Genomic DNA, 20,633 nt, shown 5'->3' with positions numbered 1-20,633 from the left:
CTGATTAGGGAGATATAGGAAAACGCACATGTATATCGAGAGTACGTTTGAGTGTTTTTACTGTTGACAACAGATAAACTCCAGCTGGCTATGATGTTGCCTAAGGAGATTATGAAAGCAGATAGCATGTTATGATAATGCACACAATTATAGCCGTTAACATCTACTTTCCTTCAATGTCCCCTTTAAATGACATCATGGTTGTTAAAATCAACTTATTTCACTGTCTGACAGAAATGTACAGTATGTATACCTCACAAAGCAATAAATGAAATATTCAGACCCAATATTCAATACAGCCCAGTATACTGGTGTTTGGAGGGGAGGGGGGGGTGGGGAGGTGGGGGGGGGGTGGGGGGGGTGGGGGTGGGGGGGGGGACCCGTGAAACCCGCTCACTGGCACCAGGTCAGCCTACACTATGTCCAACAGCTAAATCAATCATGTTATCTTGCCACATATAACATAATATATGTGGCTCAGTTCTGTGTGATAGGATAGTTTGCAAAAAAAGCCAATCTATGTGCTAATGGGAATAATAGCAAGCATGCTATTAAATATAAATTTTTATTCAGTCAAATTAAAGTATTCTTAGGGGGATAATAATTTCTCTACAAAATATAATCTCTAATCCTCTTATAAAAAATATCTCATGTCAGGATCATTACAATTTTTTTAACAAGCCCCTTGAGGAGACTAAGATGAAAACATTCGGTATGTATTTTTAACCTTACAAACAAGTGTTTTTCTTTATAGCAAAAGCCTGAACTTCATCAAAACACTATTAAAACATATACAAGAGTTTGGGTGATTCACACTTTTGTATCAATAATGAACATGGCTTGTGCAGTTTGTAATCACTTCATTGATGTCTTCCTCCTTTGAGATTTGTTGTTAATTAAAAATATACAACAATGCCAGGTCTTCTCCTTTAAACTGTCTGCAGTTACTCCTGATGAAACTCATCTAAGACTGTTCTACTGTCTCCTGAAACCCTGACACTTGCTGCATCCCGTCCACTCACACTCTCCCACAGGGGGCCCGACGTGCCAGGGACACAATGTCAAATTCCACATGGCTGAGCTACCTGGCCGGGTTATTATTGGACCACATGCCTGACAAGACTGCAGGAGACAAAGAGCAACTGTGGGGCTGATTAGCAAGGTGCTGGAGACAGACAGGAGGTCGGGGAAAATCCCTGACAGGGACCAGACACAGTCAATATCACACAGGGAAAAAGTTCGAGGAGTTTGTAGTATGACAGAGACAGACACGGATAGAACAACCAACCAAAGTGAGATGATCTGTATGAAAAGGCACAAACAGAAATCTTCAGTCTTGAAACTGATTTTAAAAAAAGTAGAAGGTTTGGCATTTTGTGTGTGATTTGATCTATATTATTGGCCTATGTCAAACAAACTAAACTAAAAACTTGTCACTTTGTTGGGGTCTGCTGACCAGTTAAAATGCTTTGGCTGCTGTCTGTACTTGCTGGTGTAGTTTTATGAGGAAAGTTAATATCAACTACAAGCAAGCAGCAGAGAAAAGTGCTGCTCAGTGTGTTTAGCCAGCACAGTCCTCCCAACTGCTCCACTGATGCTGAACACACAGTCCATGATGTATTTACTTGTCCTTGATCAAGACAGTGGAAAACCAAGTGGAAAAATATGATGGAAAAAAATCACATTGATCTTTTTTTTTCATGTTTTAATTAGAGGAACAACACAGTCTGCTCACGGCTCCACACGGGATGTTTTCATTTGCTGCTGTTTCTCTTCAGTTCAGCAGAAGCTTCAGCGGATGTTTACATTAATGCTTCACATACGTCAGAATTTATGGAGTTTCCGTTGCATTTTGCTTTTATCAGAGCTGTTTCACTTGAGCTAAGCATAAAAACCTTTTTGTGATATCTTGAGGTTTTCTCAGTGTTTCCACTCAAATCTTTTTTATGTGCAAACTGAAAATGCAAGTAACAGGTTGTTTTTGTTTGTTTGTTTTGACTGTTTCTTCTCTGCAGATATTTAAAGGGTTTCACAAGAATCCAATAAGGATCTTTAAAATTTGCCATCTAACAGATGATCGTTAACAATTAAGCTGACCACAATCATTTCATATTCCACAAAGGAAAGCATTTTTCTAAAAAGCGTATTTAGGCACTTTCAGAAATGTTTTCACTGGACAGACAGTTCATTTTTCTGTGCGTCATGTGTCCAGGAAAACAAGAATCTGAGATGATATTTAGGACGGCTGGAAGATAATCTGCTGCCAAAGGAGCATGAGATCATCTCTGAATCAGCAAAGCTATGATCCATAATAACCACATATTACAGCCAGACGCTGTTGTGTTTGGAATAATATGTGACGATCCAGTGCTCTTGTTTCTGCAGGGCAGCCTCTTCTCACAGAGAAGCTCATATACTTGTGACCTCCTCTTCACGTTCAGGCCCCCCTCAGGCCTCCTCTTCCTCCTATTCATCCTCCTCCCAGGTCAAAGATCTAGCATAAGCAAGAGAAGAATAAAACCTTTCTTGGGAGAGATGGTCAAATGGTTTGTCGGGGAGGCTGGGTGAGGAGGAGAGGAGAGGAGGCCAAACACAACAGATGTTCGGCTGTGGACGTTTGGCTTTCAGCTGCAGTGGGGTGTGAAACGCAGAGATCTCAAGGTGATTTACAGCCAACACTCCTCTTCTCCTCCTCCTCCCCTTTCCCTTCCCTTCTCTCCTCTCTTATCCCTCTTCCTCTCCACTCATCTTCCTCTTTCTCCCACTCTCCTCTTCCTCCTCCTCCTCCTCCTCCCATTCTCACCTCTCCCTTCCTATCTGCCTCGTCCTCCTCCTCTCCGCTGCCCCCTCTCTTCTTCATGCTCCTCTTCTCTCCTCCCTTCTTCTTCTTCTTCTTCCTCTTCCTCGTCCTCTCATCTTATTTCCATTCCTCCTCCTCTCATCTCTCCCCTTCTCCACTCATCTTCCTCCTCTCCTCTTCCTATCTCTCCCCTCTCTGATCTTTCTTTAGTATATACAGAGATTAGAAGGCTTCATATATTTCCTAATCTTATTTATGGCACAAGATCACCTGTCATTGCAAAAACTGCATATTATTGTATATATCAGTGATATAACTCAGCAACAAACATCTTGTTTATCAGTTTAGAGCAAAATGAAGTCAGTTTGAGACCCTTTTATCAATGAATTGAAGGCTTAAGTTATCTCAGGTTGAGTTTGGGAAATGATATGTGTTTAGATAGACAAAACTTCCCCCTCTGCCTGCAGCTAGCAAATGGAAATCATTATGTGTGGCTGGATGGTTTGGCTGCCTGAAAAAAGCCTGACTGTCTCTGTGACTGACACTCTGGACTACCCTCTGGCTCTCAGATGGAATTTGTGATAAAGCAACGGGTCCAGAGGATCGTAAAGGGCCTCTCTACACTCCCTATCAACCTGGACCACTGTTAAGTTTCATTATTTTGTTTGGCAGCTGTTTATCTGTATTTATCCCAAATGCAGCGAGTCCTTGTGTTTAACGCTGAAGATTCCCATCATGCAAACAGTAGAGTCTACATGCCAGAGTCTGATAAGGTCTGAAAAGAAGATAATTAGCTCAGACCTCTTGTTTTCTTGTCACGCTTTCCATGCAGCCCTGCTCCTGACCTATACTTTCTCTCAACCTAATCTCTGTTTCCCCTCTCTCTTTGTCTCCTCACCCCTCCTCCCTCCTTCCTCCCTTTGCTCTTTGCTTTGATGTACCTTGTCAGCATCACTCCCTCTTACCCCCCGTCCCTCCCTCCCGCCTGCACCAGACACCCTGGTTAGCCCAGATTACAGGGTGGCGAAGGGGAGCAGCCAAACAAAATAATCATTTTCTATTGTTGTCTATACATGAAAAGTCAGACTCGTGTGTTTTGTTTTTGTGTGTGTGTGTGTTTAAAGGGCTGGTCCAACCAATCACAAAAAAAGATCCAGTGGTGGGAAAGTAGTTTACTTGTACTTTACTCAAGTATTTTCATTTCATGATACTTTATATGTAGAAACAACCACAATTTTGGAGGGAAATATTGTACTTATTTCTCTATTGCATTTATTTAAAAACCAATACTAAATACTACCATAATACAACAGAGTTTACATACAAAACATGTGAAGAGCATCTAAATGTGATGAATTGTAACACATGAAGCTCCCCAACATAAAATTAAAACTTAATTTCAATCATCATCAGTTGCAGCCTGATAATATGAACTGCTGCTCACACATTAATGCATCACTGATAAATAGTCACAGCCATTTTTCTGTAGTAACTTTAAATGTGATAATATTATTTACTCCACTACTGGAGATTTCTGCTGCCATGACGATGAATGCAACTTGGTTTTGAGCTCACTAGATTTGCAATTTGCATTAAAATATAATAGATTTAATGTAAAATTTAACATAATAAAATAAAATATTAATATCTCTTTCCACTAACAATGTCCTGTTTACTCTCCATCACCAGACACTCTTTCATATTCTAAATAGTTTCCTCGGTATGGTGATAAATAAAGAGCATGATTTGAGCTGGTGGTGTGCAGCTGTTAACAGAGAGGAACTGGCTCAGGGTGAAAAGGTCAAACAGGTTGAAATTCAGTAGCAAGTGGGGCAGGACAGGAAGCAGTAGAAAGTTGACTCACTGTGAGTATGTGCATCTGTTTTACTGGGTTTATCTTACAATGGTTGCTTGCATTTTTGCCCCCTAAAGAAAAGTCTTCAAACAACTCAAACTATTTGTTTGTTTGTCATAGTGGACACAGAGTATACACAGGAAAATTACTTTAAAGGATAAGGATAACTCTATACTTTTCTTATTGTAAACAAATCCCATAAAAGACCAAAACCAACAGTGATTGATTGATTCTATTAATAAGTGTTGCATGTGTAGCCAACTGAAAACACATCAGTGAGCCACATCGTTGCTCTTGGTGACATGTTCCTTCATTACAATGGAGACTGGCACTAAAGTTAATTAAGTCAGTCTGATTTATGTTGTCCTGCTGCTGGAGAAGATCGCTACACACCAAATCAACCACTGAATATAGCCCCTAACAAATTTACAATTTACTTCTGTTTCAGTAATGTTCCCAGCTGTTTGGGGAAAGTGTTAGGTCCTTTATAAAAATAAAAGATTCAAAGAGTTGTAAAGATGTATATCTTCAGCAGGAACAAATAGACCACAGATGGGCTGGGAAAGACTTAAAAGAGGAACTATCACATTGTTGGTTTTGGTCTTTTATATGGGATTTTTTAACAATAAGAAAAATATTACCAGACTCATCCTGTAACTATAAAATACTTTTTGCACTTTCACACAAATTATATAAGCATAAAGAGGCTTGGAAATCAACACTTTTAATGTGAGTTTTCAAGGAAATGACAGAAAACTGAGACACAAGAGGGGATGAATCATCTGTTGCACACAAGCAGGTACATCAGTCAAAGAAAAACAACCTCCAAACACAGATACTGAGAAAGACAAACCAACTAAAAGAGACACAGTACAAAAAGATATGACAACATATGCACGGTGAACACATAAATAATCAATCATCAAAAGTTCCAGCGTGTTTTGCCTCATTTAGTCTCCTCCTGTGTGTTGCTTTGTTAATGAAATTCTTAAAATGTGGCCTCCTGCAACATCCAAACAAAGCCTTTTTACCCAAATCCCTTCCTAATAATGCAAAGACTTGTAAAAGAACAAGTGAGATTTCTCCAGCGGCTAGACTGCTGCCATGGAGCTTTATCCCCCTAAAACCCAACAAAAATCTCCTTATCTTCAATCACCTCGTCTACACCGTCCACTCTACCCCAACACCCTAATCTTGACCCCAGCCCGCTCGGCCCCACTCCCCTAATCCTGACCTCCCTTTCTCCCTCCCTCTACTCCTGCCCCCCCACCCTCCCTTCCCGGCCATGTCAGTATAACAAATGCACCTCCATCCTGAAACCCAGCATGCCGCCGGGCCGTGATGGATGTGCACATCACAGCCCCAGTTTACAAAGCCTCCGTGAATAGAGCGCAGCCACCCCAGATGCTGTCAGCTGAGTCCCCCGCACCGGGCCCTTAACACTGCACACAGAGGGGCTCCCTGCTGGTAACAACTCTTAAAACCTGATAGTAGAGATGGTGGAAAACCTCATCCATAAACGTCAACCCCTTCTCTCTCTAGCCCCCACCGCTAACACCAACAGCAACCATGGAGAGTTTTAGTTCACTCGAGCACTTTATGGGGGTCTTTACACGGGAAAAACGCTGGTGTGAAATTGAAGATGAATTGTCGTCACTTAAGAATGTGCTGCAGAGACATAGAGAGAGTGATTGCTTATTTTGTTTGTGCAATAAAATTCTTTTCTCCCCCCACACTTTTTCTTCAGTAATGGCGTTATTCATGTCTACAGCAACAAGCCATTAAATTGTAAATCAAACAGGAATCCTGAGGCAGTCTGACATATCCCTCAAACAACAAAGTCTCCATCAATAACCCTTCACCTCTGCACGAACTGGCAGAATATTACATTGACTATCTGTTTCATCCCATTCCTAACTCTCCACAACCACGGTAACCTGAGCTCCGCCATGATACTGCAACTCCCCGGAAACAGGAATTGTGTTTGTCTAGCTGTGTGTGTATGTGTGTGTAGAGTAGGAAGTGGTGGATTGAGGGACAGCGTCAGACCCTAAGCCCCAAGATCAGCCACCTGTGTGTTATCAAGGGCAGTCTGGTAATCCTCCCTGCCCTGCATCTGCCCTCTTTGCCTCCACACACACACACACACACACACACACACGCTGTTTGACCTCAAGTCACTGGTTAACTCCTGCACAAAATATCACTATAACTGAGCTCTAGAAACACGCAGTAGATGATAAAATGTATCACAGAGTGTTATAATCAAACGCAATCAAAATATTTCTGGTGTGAATATGAAGTTCAAAAACCTCCCAGCTCCTCCAGGCAGCAGAGAAAATAAACCTACTTCACTTCTGATGAAGGGGATTTTTTTTTCTTTCTTTCCACCGCATAATTCAGACGTGCAGAGAAGCAAGGGAGCAGGTGAAGACCTCAGGATGCAAATCAAGAGAATATGAGCCCGACTGTAGACTGTAATTTCCTCATCAAGAAGAAAGACATACTGTCACAAGGGCTGCTTCAATCCAAACCACATCTCAACAGGTAATTAGACATCAGCCGTTCCCTCTTTAACCGAACCTACAGCAGGGTCTGTCTGAGCCCAAAACACAGGAGCCAACATGTCAACCACACACTGCAACCACAAACCACCTCGACACTTAATTTGGAATTTTTCACTTGCTCCCTCTGACCTGTTTTTGCCATTTACTCCTGCAGGCACTTCCAAAGGGGGAACTCCATTGCCGAAACATAGGTAAACCTATCCAACAAGGGAGCCCATTCTTTTGAAGGATCACTAAATTTCAGGTGTAATTTAATTCCTGCATGCCTCCTGTCCCGTATCACGGCTGCGTGTCTCCGAGGTACAACACCACAGTAAATAATGGCCTGGGGGGGGGGGGGGGGCGCTCCACCGCTACTTGCCAGGCTGTTATTCCTTTACAGTAGAGTAATCATAAAGGGACTGCAGTCATAAATATACAACGTCCAGCAGCTCTATAAAGACTCAACAGATGGGAATTACAGCCAGGCAGAGGCGTCGGCATAAATTAAACATCATGAAGCCTTGAAATAGGATGCCTATTGTTATAATGAAGTACAGAATTATACACTACAGTAAGTGCTGTATAATGTTATGGCTGGAACAAATATGCATGGACTGTGCTGGAGAAAGAAGAAGACACAGTTGTAGGAATCATAGAAGGAGGTGAAGTGCAGGACAAAAAGGACTTGAAGAGATTTAAAGATCACTTTACAATTATCGATGCTAATGAATGAGTTGCTTTAAGATAAACATAGAAGTCAGAATATGCAGCCTAGAGCCTAAAGTCAATGATCTGTTTCAGATGCTTTTACAACCTGAACTACAGAGTCCTGCACTGAGTTGGGTGCCTGCTGCTACATGATGGGTACCCAGCAAAAAGGCGTGGGTAGGAATCATCTGGATGCGGGCAGGCAGTGGGCAAAATAAACATCAGAACTAAAAAAAAACAACAGAAATGAAAATAAAAGCACATCTGGGCTAAACCAGCATAACTTTAACAAGTCTAATTAGCTGCCAGTATTTTTTCTTACTGAGTAACCCCACGACACCTTCACCCTTCAGTTCATCATCAGCATGGAAGCGAGGATGCAGCTGACTGAGAGGAGTCACTGTGGATATGTGGACGGACGATTACTGCAGAGTCAGTTACCTTTGTGTCACTTTGCAGGACATCAACTACAAGTCTTGGCTGAGGGACTGTGTGAGTGGTTTGCTCACCTGAATGGGACAGTTCATTATGCAGTGATAGAAAGCAGAGGTTCAGTCTGAGTGAGTGTTAAGGTGACTGCGTGTTCCCTTACAGATCAGATCACAAATGTGATGTGATGATGTGTTGGCAGGAAAAGGAAAAGTCAGTGGATCACCATAGTCATTAGGATTCATCCTCTGGGGACCATGAATGTCTGAACAAAATTTCATGGCAAACAGTCTGGGCCAAAGTGGTGGATCAACCTAGTGACAGCCCGACACTGTCACCTTAAAGGCACTGTGGCTAAAAACAATCCAGCTTGCATTGTATTTTCATATGGAAGATGCGAACCTTTCGTACGTATTTTTTCCTTTATCTTTAAATGAGCAAATGGACACCAATGCTGTAAATAGCAGATAATGAAAGTATGTCCCCGATTACTTCCTTGAATTTTATGCAAAGAGGAGCGACATTAAAGCTGATCATACTGAGGCGTATAAGAGGTCTTAAGAGAATTCACCTCTTGGTTTGCAGTTCGCTCATTTTGATTGTGTGTGTTGTGACAATCAAAACAAGTCGCTGCATTCTGGTCTTAGTTCCACATCACATCCTCAGGCCCCACCCTGGTAATCCGACACCACTTCCCCTCTTCAGGAGCGAAAGCAGGAATGAAATCTATCGTTTCCAGATCAGTGGAGGAGGGAGAGTAAGGGGGGGGTGAAGCGGGAGGAATAGCGTGACCTTCTTTGATCCCTTCTGAAGGTCCTCCTTGTTCCCACCCTCCCTCTGCCCGTCTCTTCCACCCTCACACGCATGTTCTGCCCTGCCAAGCACCTGTCTGCAGGTATGAAATTAGAGAGTCAGAAGGAGATTGAGGGCCTTTGCCTGCATACTGTGTTTTCTCTGGTGTCACCTGCCTGTCCTCAGCCTTGCCCCTGCTTATCTCTCCACCCTTATCTGCTCTCACCACATCTGTCAGCATCGATATCTCAAAGTAAATTATAGACTTGGAGTAGCACAAAATGGAGGCAATGATGATTACAATCAAACAAGGGGATCTGCAATCCAGATGTGTTTAAAACCAAATACATGTTCCCACTCCTGCTCTCTTTTTAAAAGGCATTGAATAAAAAGTGTGACCTAAAGCTTGGATTGCCTGTAGCTTTCCTCTCTTTCTCAGCTGGCCTTCTCTACTGAAAAGCAGTCACTATGTTCAACAAAACCCTCTCTTTAGCTCCTCATCACCTGCTGAGTGTGAGGAAAAGCCACATGATGTTAGAGGCTTTGTTTCGCAGAGTCAGAAACTTCTCGGAGTTTGAGGGAGCGAAGAGTCGTAGCTGAAGGGGAGAGGAAAGCTGCAGACAGAGATCAAGAAGAAGCTCCTGAAGCAAAAACCGTCGGTGTTAATGTCAAGTTAATGCCCCGCTGGTGTTTACATCAGCCCACACATATCAATTTATTACTTGTGATAAGGATGATGTTTAGGCTGGTTAAAGATACAAGTTGTCAACATTATCAAGATCATGACAAATTCCTGCTCCTCTTCGAATTTTCTGTTGTAAACATGTTGATTCATTCGTGGCATTTTGTTGGAATCTGGTAATCGGACACATCCTGCAGAGATGGGTCCACTCCTAGCAGAATTTAACACAGAGGGTTTGGGCTTCGTGCAGAAGTAACTGGGGGGCTTTGGCCACTTCAGGTGAGCAAAATAAGTTGTGAACACATCACTGACAAATTAGCACCTAATAAAGTTGTCACGCTGAGCATGTTAGTGTAGTGGGTCTAAGTCTGCATTGTGCTGTGCAGTGAGTACCACACTTGCCGGGACTGTCTCTCTGCACTTTGTCACAAGGTGACATGGCAACATCATAATGTCACTGCAAGTGTGGAGACACTAAACATTCACAGGGTCTCTCTTACACAAGTGCTCTCTCTGATACCATGAGCCCTGACACACACATACCTCAACAAACTTCTGTTCTCACAAACACATTTAAGCATTAAAAAAATCTGCAGAACCAAAACAGAAAAAATGTTTTTGGCGTCACAATCAAAAAAACAACAAATAACAGATTTATGTTTTTTTTTGCGTGTGTGTTTGTTTGTTGTTAAATTGCAAATGAATCTCGGATTTTCTGACGGTGCTCAGACCATTCACAATCCAGGCTTAAGGCACTCAGGGATCACACTTTTACACGCTTTTAGCCCCAACACTGTGGAACAAATCCCCCCTCAGTACATGATCAGCTTCTATGAAATGTCATTTCTATCATTTCTACTGTACATTTTATGTTGATCTTTTTATATTTTGATTTGAGGGTGGGCTTTTTGCTCTTCACCATCACCTTTTTTTCACTTGTATATACTGTATAATGTATTGTATTGTGTTTATTGTATTGTATTGTATATTGTATCTTTGGCATATGTGTAAACAAATATAATAAAATCTACCCAAAGCTTCCCAACAGACCACTACCACAGGAAGTGAAACTGCTGCTGTCCTTGACCCCAGAGGTGCTATCTGTGGTCAGGATCAGCTCTCACCTCGGCCGGCATCCTCTTGTCTTTCTCTAATCTCTCATACTGGGATCAGAGGTCTTTGCAGAGACCTCCAGTGGAATGTGACAAGTCATGAGACCACTGCTGCATCCCTCCCTCCCTGGTTCTCTCCCTATTTCATGCACAGACTGTTGAATACAGCAATAAACTGGAGGATATGAGACACAATTGCAGTCGACCTGGGTCACTTGAAATACTCGAGGTGTGTTTGATTTACCACACAAGGTACAATGGCATTGCTGTAACACTGGAAAGTCTGTGTGCCAGGCAGAATAAATCAAGCTAACCTCACATACTATAAATCAAAGCACATGTTCAATCCAGTAATAGACCTATTTTCAATATTTAAAAATGTGCTGCGTGTGTTTCATAATGATCCATTTCTGCTATTTCATGGGAGGTTGATGCTAAAAGAATGTGATGATTATGTGTTACATCGCTCATAAATCAGCTGCAGCGAGTGGGTGGCGTCAACATCTCAAGTAAGCCTGTAAAAGGTTTCGCTGGGCCTGTGGATTTAATCCAACATGACTTTTGCATGTCAGGATCCCATTTGCAGCTTGGGACAAAATTTCTTATGCCAGCTGAGGTCCCGTAAAATAATATGTGGGCAGATTTGCAAAGGCAACTGATATGGATCCAAATGGCAGATGACAGCAGCAAAAGAGCGCAGCGTTAATGTGTGTTTGTGCATGTGTCTGAAGAGCGAGCGTGTGTGTGTGTTTGTTCAAGTGTTTCCTTTATACGTGTCCGCGTGCATGTGCCCACACGCTCCCTGTAGCAGGAGATCCATCATCTGGGTCATATTACAAAGCAGTGGGGATCCTCGGTCAATTCCGGCTGACGGATGAAAAGAAGACCTAAGATGGCAGCTATGTCAATAACAGGCGCGGCCTCTGCTGACATCTGCCAGCCTCAAACCCTCACCCTCTCACCCCATTAGCTCCATTTTGTACGCTATACCAACCAGATGTGACTCCTGCCCACATCTGTCACAGCCATGACCCCACAAAGTCACCAGGGTTCAAATTCTAATTGACTTATTTAGTTGCGATTTAGATGGGAATAATTATTCAGAGCTTGCAAAACTGTTGCTCATCCCTTACAGACACATTTTTTCACCTTCAGCCGCCTGCCAAAAAAGCTCCTAAAATAGCAGCAGTGCTGAACTATACAGTATATCGCTGTAATTAAATTACTTTTGCTGAAATGTTTTATCTAAATTACAGTTTGGACGTGCAGCGTTGACTTGATTTTCTATTTTGGAAGACAATGGCATTGCAAAGTGTGTGCGAAAAGCAGCATAAATCAAGAAATCCTCACACAGCATAAATTGAAACACATGTTCAATCCAGGCAGAGGCTCATTTAAACATTAAACTAATACGAAACACTTGTATTTGGTCACAGAATGCTGCATACGCGAAAATGTGTCTCAGTTATTTCACAGGAACTTAATGCAAGTTGAGATATGAAGATTGTATGATGAAGAGCAACGATCTGGGAGGCTCCGCGGGGGGAGTTTAGAAGTGGGGGTCACATTTTTAAGGTAGCACATTCTTGTACAAGAGGAGGACTTTGCTATCTACGATCTCTCCACCAACTGAAAAGATAGGAGAAGTAAAACCAGAGATATGTCACATGCCACGAGATTATCCAACTCTTGAAGTAAAGATAGCAATAGAGCAAGCCAAGTGCAAAGTTTCCACCTCATCTCTATACATGCTGTTACAGATTTACTTCTACAGTAGACACAGTAAATTAAAAAGAGAATAGAAGCAACACAACCAAACCACAAACAGGTTTGATTCCCTCTGGGACCACCCTTATGGACCATGTATGCATCATGTACTGTACAGCCACAATACACAACAAGATGTTCTAGTAGAACTGGACTAGTGCTTCCTCAGTTCTTAGCAACTACTAACAAATTTAAAACTGGTGATTCACAAAATTGGACTGCACCATTACACCTTAATAAATGTCATAGCTAGTGAAGGCTCCAATGGCCAAGCTGAAGGTAGTGCAACATGGAAAAAACATGCAAAGAGACAAGATATGCAATACTGAGATCATTTAGAGTCATGATTGGCCACCTGGAGCATGTAAATCCAACTTATCTCTATCTGGGTATCTGGGTATTTATTTTGAAACTCTATCTCGGTATTTATTTGGAAACTCTATCTGGGTATTTAAAGGCTCGATTTCAGGTGTTACAAAGAGTTCAACTTCTCAGTGACTGAATTTAAATAACATACTGTAGCACACAATTAACTTTAGAAATGTAATGACTTTCCAAAAGAAACTAATTTACTGTTGCAGTTTTAATGTATAGAAACGTAATTCCTAGGAGGCAGTTGTAGCTGTGCTCTGGGCCCCAGAGACAGCATTAAAGGTGGGCAGCCGGCATCTCACTTTTGACACAGTAGATGTTCCAGTCCTGATTAGGTATTTTTCTAATATGTAACCTGACCTAATGATATTGTCAGCGAATGACATGATCCTTGCCTTTGTATTTAAAGCTAGGTTACTGGTGTGTTTTGGGAAGATTAAAAAAGACACTATTTGCCAAACTCCTTACACACAGAGCATCATTCTTACCACAGCTCAATTTCTGTGGAGAAATCTAAAGCTTGACAGGCCTGCTGTGCTTTGTTACAGATGCTAGGATATGATTGGACAATTGCAGCTTAGGAATGGGGGCTCAATTATTGATTTAGAGAAACACAAACAAATCATTCTCTTTTGACCTCATGCTGGTTCAAATGTTAAAAGCAAAACTCTGCCAACATGCTAATGGTGCGAACGCATTCTGATACGTTTCATTTGACTAATGGAGATGGAAACTTTGCAGAATTGGAGTGACAGGGAAGCAGCTGTGGCAACCTGCAGCCCGGGACCAGCCTGTAGCTGGTGGCTGTTAGCTGTTAGCGATCTGTTAGCAATCAGTGCCTCTAAATATCTGCTGAACTTTTCCCTGAGTGTAAATATCTACCAGAGAAACTCCATCTGGCTCACACTGTCACTGTCAGGAGACACAGCTCTATTTGTGTCTCAGCTGCCTGTGCTCCTTTTTGAGTCTGTGTTTGTGGTGTGTGTGTGTGTGTGTGTGTGTGTGTGTGTGTTACAAACTCTTGTGAAACTATTGATCTGTGCACTAGTCTTAATGCAGTTTCTGTGCCTTTTGTGTAAACTAAAAGGATGTCAACAACCAGGATTGACCATGACCTCCAAATCAATGTGATGACAGATCAGTGTTAAAAACCATCACACAGCTCCACACCTGCTTCATATGCCAACATCTAGAATCTCAGTGGTGTGTAGGTTATGTCTGTGGAGGAAAGGATTTTCTGAGTGGTTTTGGATAATGATCAAGGTTCCTCTTTAACTACTCTGAGCCATCACAGTTGTATTTATAAAAGCAGGCGTTATCTGATATGTCTTTACAGCTCCAGTGTGAAGCATAATACTTCAAATGCCATACAGTATATTGAGTTTGGAAGAGGTAGGGTTGTTTGATGTCTCACAAAAGGTCTAGGAAGAAAGGCCTATTGACATCAGGATGTCCCTCAGTCCCGCCCACCTGCAAGCTGGACACTCTCTGCAAGCTTGGCATGCAGTGCAATACATGGCTACTTAAAATAAAAGCCAAAGGTTTTTTGTTTTTTTTTTTAGTTTTTCAGCCATGCCGAAATTACACCGTTCTCCATTGCCTGGAGAAGACTACTTTGCTTTGCTAACGACAGAACCACACAGAACTAAATGGCTAGTGATTTTCACCATGGTTCCCTCCACTATTCAACATTTTGCTGGGTGCACTTCAAGGAGGACTGTTTCATGAACATGCACAGTTTGAAGCTGGATCTTTACAATGATACAATGAGACTGACGCTCATAACGTGTAAGTCTGCATATCTATGGATTTGTGATGTTTAACTGGGTTGCAACCTGATCATGTTGCCAGGCCAGTGCAAAGCAGTGTAGCAACACATACAAATATAAATAAACATTTCTCAATATTGACAGGCTGTACCTCACTAACAAGGTATAGCTTGTTAACGAGGTATAGCATAAATTATCCACAATTTAACCATTTACTTAATGTTTTCAGTTACCATTAGCACAAAATTAATTAATTCAGATTTACCAGCACCATAAACCAGCAACATGGCGAAGCAGTCAGAAGCAGTGGCGACTACCTAACTTTGAAGCAGTCATGAAGTCCGACTGTCCATCCATTCTTTGATTATTCATATTCCTTAAGTCTGTAAGTGTTCACAGATACAAAAAAAAATCAAAAAGGTTTTTCAAAAAAGTGTTCAGAATTATAAATATTGTCAAGTGAAGTCCATCGCAGACTGTAGGGCTACTTCATTTGCAGCACTTCTCAACACATTTCTGCCATTTCCCTCTTCCAACTGCCTGGCAGTGGGTATTCTTGTTTTCCTGCTCCAGTCTAGCTTGCAAAGGTGGAACCATTGTATCAGCTTCTTGTTGCAGATCGGACCTGGGCTCAAAATGATAAGCCACAACCGATGCCATTTTAATAGCCATAACTGTTCGTTATATCTGTGCAGAAAGCAAAACATGGGTGGAACTTGCAGTTGTCTGCAAGTTGACCAATCAACTTCGGGGGCGGGGGGCTTAAAGACCCCTGAACTGTAACAAAGCATTTCAGAAAGAAAAATAACATCTTTTTGGAACATTGAAGCATGTAAATCTATTTCAGTAGATGCCAAGATTAAAATAATGAACACTTAAAATGTCCATAATATGTCCTGTTAAAGATTTCTTTCATTTTTAATAAAAAGAATGAAAATTAAGTGAGTCTGTTATAGACTAAAATGATTTGAAATGGAGATTTTGTGTACTTAACGATGTATTATATTTTATAAGGAGATCATATGTTTTGCATGCAAATTCTTATAGTGCAAAGCAACTAGTAACTATAGCTGAAATGTTGTGAGGTAGAAATATAAAGTTGTATGAAATGGAAATTAAAACTTCAATGCAGTGCTTGAGTAAATGTGCTTAGTAACTCGTCTTCCTAGAATTTACAAATTAGTTGAATGAGTATTTTTATACTAATTTTATCATAACCAACAGAAAATTAAATTCTAGGTGTAATAAAAAAGAAATTACCCTTTAAAAACCAACTTTGTCACAGGTTTTTACACCTAGTATTATCACAGTATAGCAGATAGATGTTGATCACTGTGAAAAAAACAACTTGACCAGAGTACCTGTGTGCTACTAAGTCGCAGTAGTGATGGCAGACATGATGGCATTCCTCCACTTGCTTGCACTGTAACATGTTTAGACATCTGCAGCAGTGTGGGATTACAACATCGGACTCAGTGCCTATCTTATCATCAGCGCATTTAAGAAACATCAAAACATCACAGTATCTCAGACCTCACTGGTTACACCACCCAGGACTGTCAACAAACCCAAGGTCCTTGAATGTGGTCTGTACTGTTTAGCTGTGCGTGTCAGCTGGATCAAACCCTGGCTGGCACAAAGAGGTTTTGGTTTAGTTTCTTCACAGTGAAATTTTGTGGACAAAGGGCAAAGTATATTGTGCAAGAGATGTGGGTGTCTTTCTTTTTGTGGCTGCATGTTTATGCATCCAAGAGGCAGGGATGTGAATGTGCGATGATTAAAGAGCTGGGTCCTGTCTGCAGCAGGCTTAGCATCTGTGGGGCTGTGTGTGTTGGCAAGGTGTGTGTATATCCTATTTGATAACACACAGATACACACCCACACACACACATACACCACACTACACTTTACAGTCTAGTCTGAAGTGTTAGACCTGACTGTAGCCCCAGTTTGTGGTGGAAAAGCAACATCATGCATGATTTGTTCAGCTGCAGTGGCAGTAAACACAACACAGGGGCCCTTTGAAAACTGTGATATATTCTGATAAAAAACAGGTTAGGGCTGATGAACAGTAGCGTCAAACACAATAAACAGCAGGGCTATGTACTGACACTGCCGCACAGACACAGACACTGGAGAGTGTTTTGCCATAGGTCCAGTACAACACAGGTCCCCACACAGGGGCTCTCAAAGACATAAATATGCTTCATGTGACTGTCAAAGCATTTGTTATGTAGTGGTCAAAGCTGTATATTGCAACTTCTGGCTGGATCACATTACACAGACTGGCCGAAAGAATTTTACGACATACATTCATTGGAAAAGAAGCGGCTGTAAAATGATGAATGCATTTTTCAGAAGTGTCACAAACACACCGAAATTGCTCGTTCTATTGCCAGAATTTGATCCATTTGGTCCAACAATGTGTGATTAAACTGTTTTAAGAGAAGGACTCTGCTGAGCATGCTCTTTGGGCCAAAAACTGTGGAAACATGAGGAAGCCCGTCGAGGCTTTTTAAGTGTATGTTTGTCTTTCTATATGTCTTTCTTAGGAATTAAAGTTGGGCATTCCCAATCTTTGAATATGATACCCAGTTCTCCCTCTTGACCACCGACACCAAATGACCAAAAAGAAGAAAACATAATTTGTGATTTGTTAAGAATATTGTGGAGCAAGTAATAAGAAGGGAAATAGATTTTACAGAGAGTAGTAACCTACACCATTGAGTCACGTTGCGATGTGTTCATGTCATATTGTTAAAACCTTAATTACAAGCAGCCAAGTAGGTTAAAGTGTTCATGTCAGTCTCCAACTTGAAACTCAGAGTTGGAGATATGAATTTCTGTCACCGATATCTCCAACATGGTGAAAAGAATTACAGGCATCTACAAACTGTATCTGTAGCAGAACAAACTGATGAATTTTTAAAGGTCTTGCTCTCCTGATGGCTTTAGTGTTTTCTGCCATCATATTGGCTTTCTAATTGACCTATACAGTATGACTTCCATTTTCACACAAAAGTCAAATTTCACACTAAGGTCTTGAAAAAAAAGTAGTAGAACATGTAATTTTTCCTGAGGAAAAAACTCAGATATCCAGTTTAAAATACAACAACGTGGCACCAGACGGGATCTAAATTACAAGAGGATCAGCAAGTTCGCCAAAAACAGTAGTTGATTACTACATAGATGTTTTTTCTCTTGTATGGTCTATTCTGTTTTATTCTCTTCCTTGTTGTCCTCTGCTCAGATGCTTTGATGCTTATTGACTCTCAGTCCTACGGGGGGCGCCACTAGCTCGTAGAGGGACCTGATAAAGGGCCACGGTCCAAACAGCCAGAACAAAAAATGACCAGCATGAATGAACTCACTCTAAAGTTCTGTGTGAATATACAGTCCATGTGTACGTGTATGTGATTATTCATGTGTGCATGTGTGTGTGTGTGCATGTGTGTGTGTCAACGTGCAGGATATGTGCCTAAGCAAACACACACCACACACATAGCCCACCACAGTTGATAGCTCGTGCTTGGTGGAGGGGTATTAGTTACAGGATTGAGAAATTATTTGATTATAAAATAGTGTAGACTGTGTGTTCTTAGGCAACTCATGCCAGCTCTGTGTGTGTGCCAGCAGGCCAGGCCCAGTAGTTTGTGTGTGTGTGTGTGTGTGTGGGTGGATGGATGTATGAGTTTGTATATTAGAGACAGGAAAGGGAAAAATGGGAGTGAGGGTGAGATTAAAAAATTGTGTATGCATGCATTTACATAAACATCAGAGTGCAGTGCTCTGTGTGTGTGTGTGTGTGTGTGCGTGCGTGCATTCCTGAGAGGACCCTGAATGGATCAAAGCCACTGACACCCCAGGCAGTGTCCTGAGGGAGCCAGCTGTCAGATCTGGGATCAGAGATCAGCGGCGTCTGTCCTCCCTCCTCTTCGCTCTCTGTGGGGTCTGTCACAGCAAGTTAGCACTTAGCCATAGGCACTGATCAACAATCAGATTAGGCTCCCCTGAAGTAGTAGCTGTGACGACAAGGCAGCAAGGATGGGACTGTCCAAAGAAAGAGCAGCCAGAGAGGGTGTGCGGTCGCTTCTTAATTTTGATTTTTTACTACATTTTGAGACAAGGCAAACGACATGAGAAGCCAGACAATCAGACAGGTTGTAAACAAACCAACAGTTTAGCGAAATTATCTAAACCAAACACTGAAACTTTAAATCAGGTACCCCTTTAATTTTTTTCTTTAAAATATTTACATTTCTTGCTCTATTAGTTGCTTTTTCTAACAGCTGTGCATCTAGAGAAGTCAAGTGATGCATCACAATCAAGTAAATATTATATATATATATATATATATATATATATATATATATATATATATATATATATATATATATATATAGTTTTCATGCGACCCTGCCTTCTAAGAATTGCCTTTAAATATTCCTGATTTGCTACAGCCATCACAAATGAAGCATAATGCCACCCAGATTAGGTTTTGCATGAATATACAATTATACAATATACAATTAACATGTCTGAATACTAAACGTAGATGTTCACTCACAGCTCTTGGTTATATGTTTAGATTCCGATTGTGATTTTTGGTTCAATATAAAAACGGTCCACAGTGACCTGAAACATGAGACACTACATGTTTATTGTGCTGACATTCAACCAAAACCACAACTCAGGATAAGAACCCAGGACTTTGATGTCAAACTCTGGCATTTTATATTCCCAACAACCACCCACATGGACCCTCGCCCTACAGTTTCTGCAAAATGTGGTGTTTCCTTAACTTGTAAAAATGTGGCCTGTGAACAAAATGCAGGCTGCAGTAAAATTTTTTGCCATAATGTAATAAAATTACATTTAAAAAACATTGTTAAATTACATTATTAATTCACAAATAAACACAGTTTGTTGGAGACATGGTTGGTTGTATGTTGCTGTATGTTGTGGTACCTTTGGCCCATCCTTAAGTCCCCCACATAGATAACCACTGGTCTAAACCACCTCCTTCAGAGGTAAAACTGAAGGCAAGAATTTTGTAAGAACTCCTCATAGCACAGAAAAACTGTTGGTGTCCATCACTACACCAAATATGTCATGCCTAGGAGGTCGGTTTGAGAACTGTTTTGGTAAGAGGTTTGACTAACCTGTTATGATAGAACAGAATTATCCTTTAATACTCGCCCATGTGGAGCGTCATGACCTTGAGAACGTGGCATAAAGCTGTTAGTGCTTTGAACGTACGGTTCAGGAGGAACAGATGTAGGTAGTCCAACGATTGGCAAAGAAATGTTGATATAAGCAAGATGATGCATTACAAATCTGCCATATAAAACACTGTAGCCACGGTGAAACTACTCAGCCCAATTGCATCGGTCATTTGCTGTGTGTGTGTGTAATGGTGTCGGGAGCGTACGCACCCCTGACTGTGTGCCAGGGCTCTGGTCAGCCCACCCGTCGTACATGTGCTGCCAGCTCTCACTTGGCAGGCACTTTGAAACCCTTCTTTACCTCTGCAGCGGTCAACAGTGTCAACAACTCCGACAGACCACATGTGTACGCGGAGCCTATGAATCAGTGTGACTGGAGCATTTGTGTGTTCATGTGTCTTTTCTAATGGGGTGTGATATGGGTTTGCACAAACTGTGTGTGTGCAGCTGCTGCAAGTTTGAATTTTAGATGTTTTCTGATGCTGAATTTCCCTCAGTTTAAGAGGTCAGTTTACCCAAAATACTTGACACATACTTTCCCACTCACCTGTAGTGGTACCTTACCATGAAGAG

The sequence above is a fragment of the Trachinotus anak genome, unplaced genomic scaffold (genome assembly GCF_046630095.1).
Source record: "Trachinotus anak isolate AG129_WGS33_773 ecotype Australia unplaced genomic scaffold, CSIRO_AGI_Tana_v1 ptg000013l, whole genome shotgun sequence".
NCBI classification, from domain to species: Eukaryota; Metazoa; Chordata; class Actinopteri; order Carangiformes; family Carangidae; genus Trachinotus; species Trachinotus anak.
The sequence above is the reverse complement of the archived record's forward strand: the minus strand, read 5'-3'. Positions refer to the sequence as shown.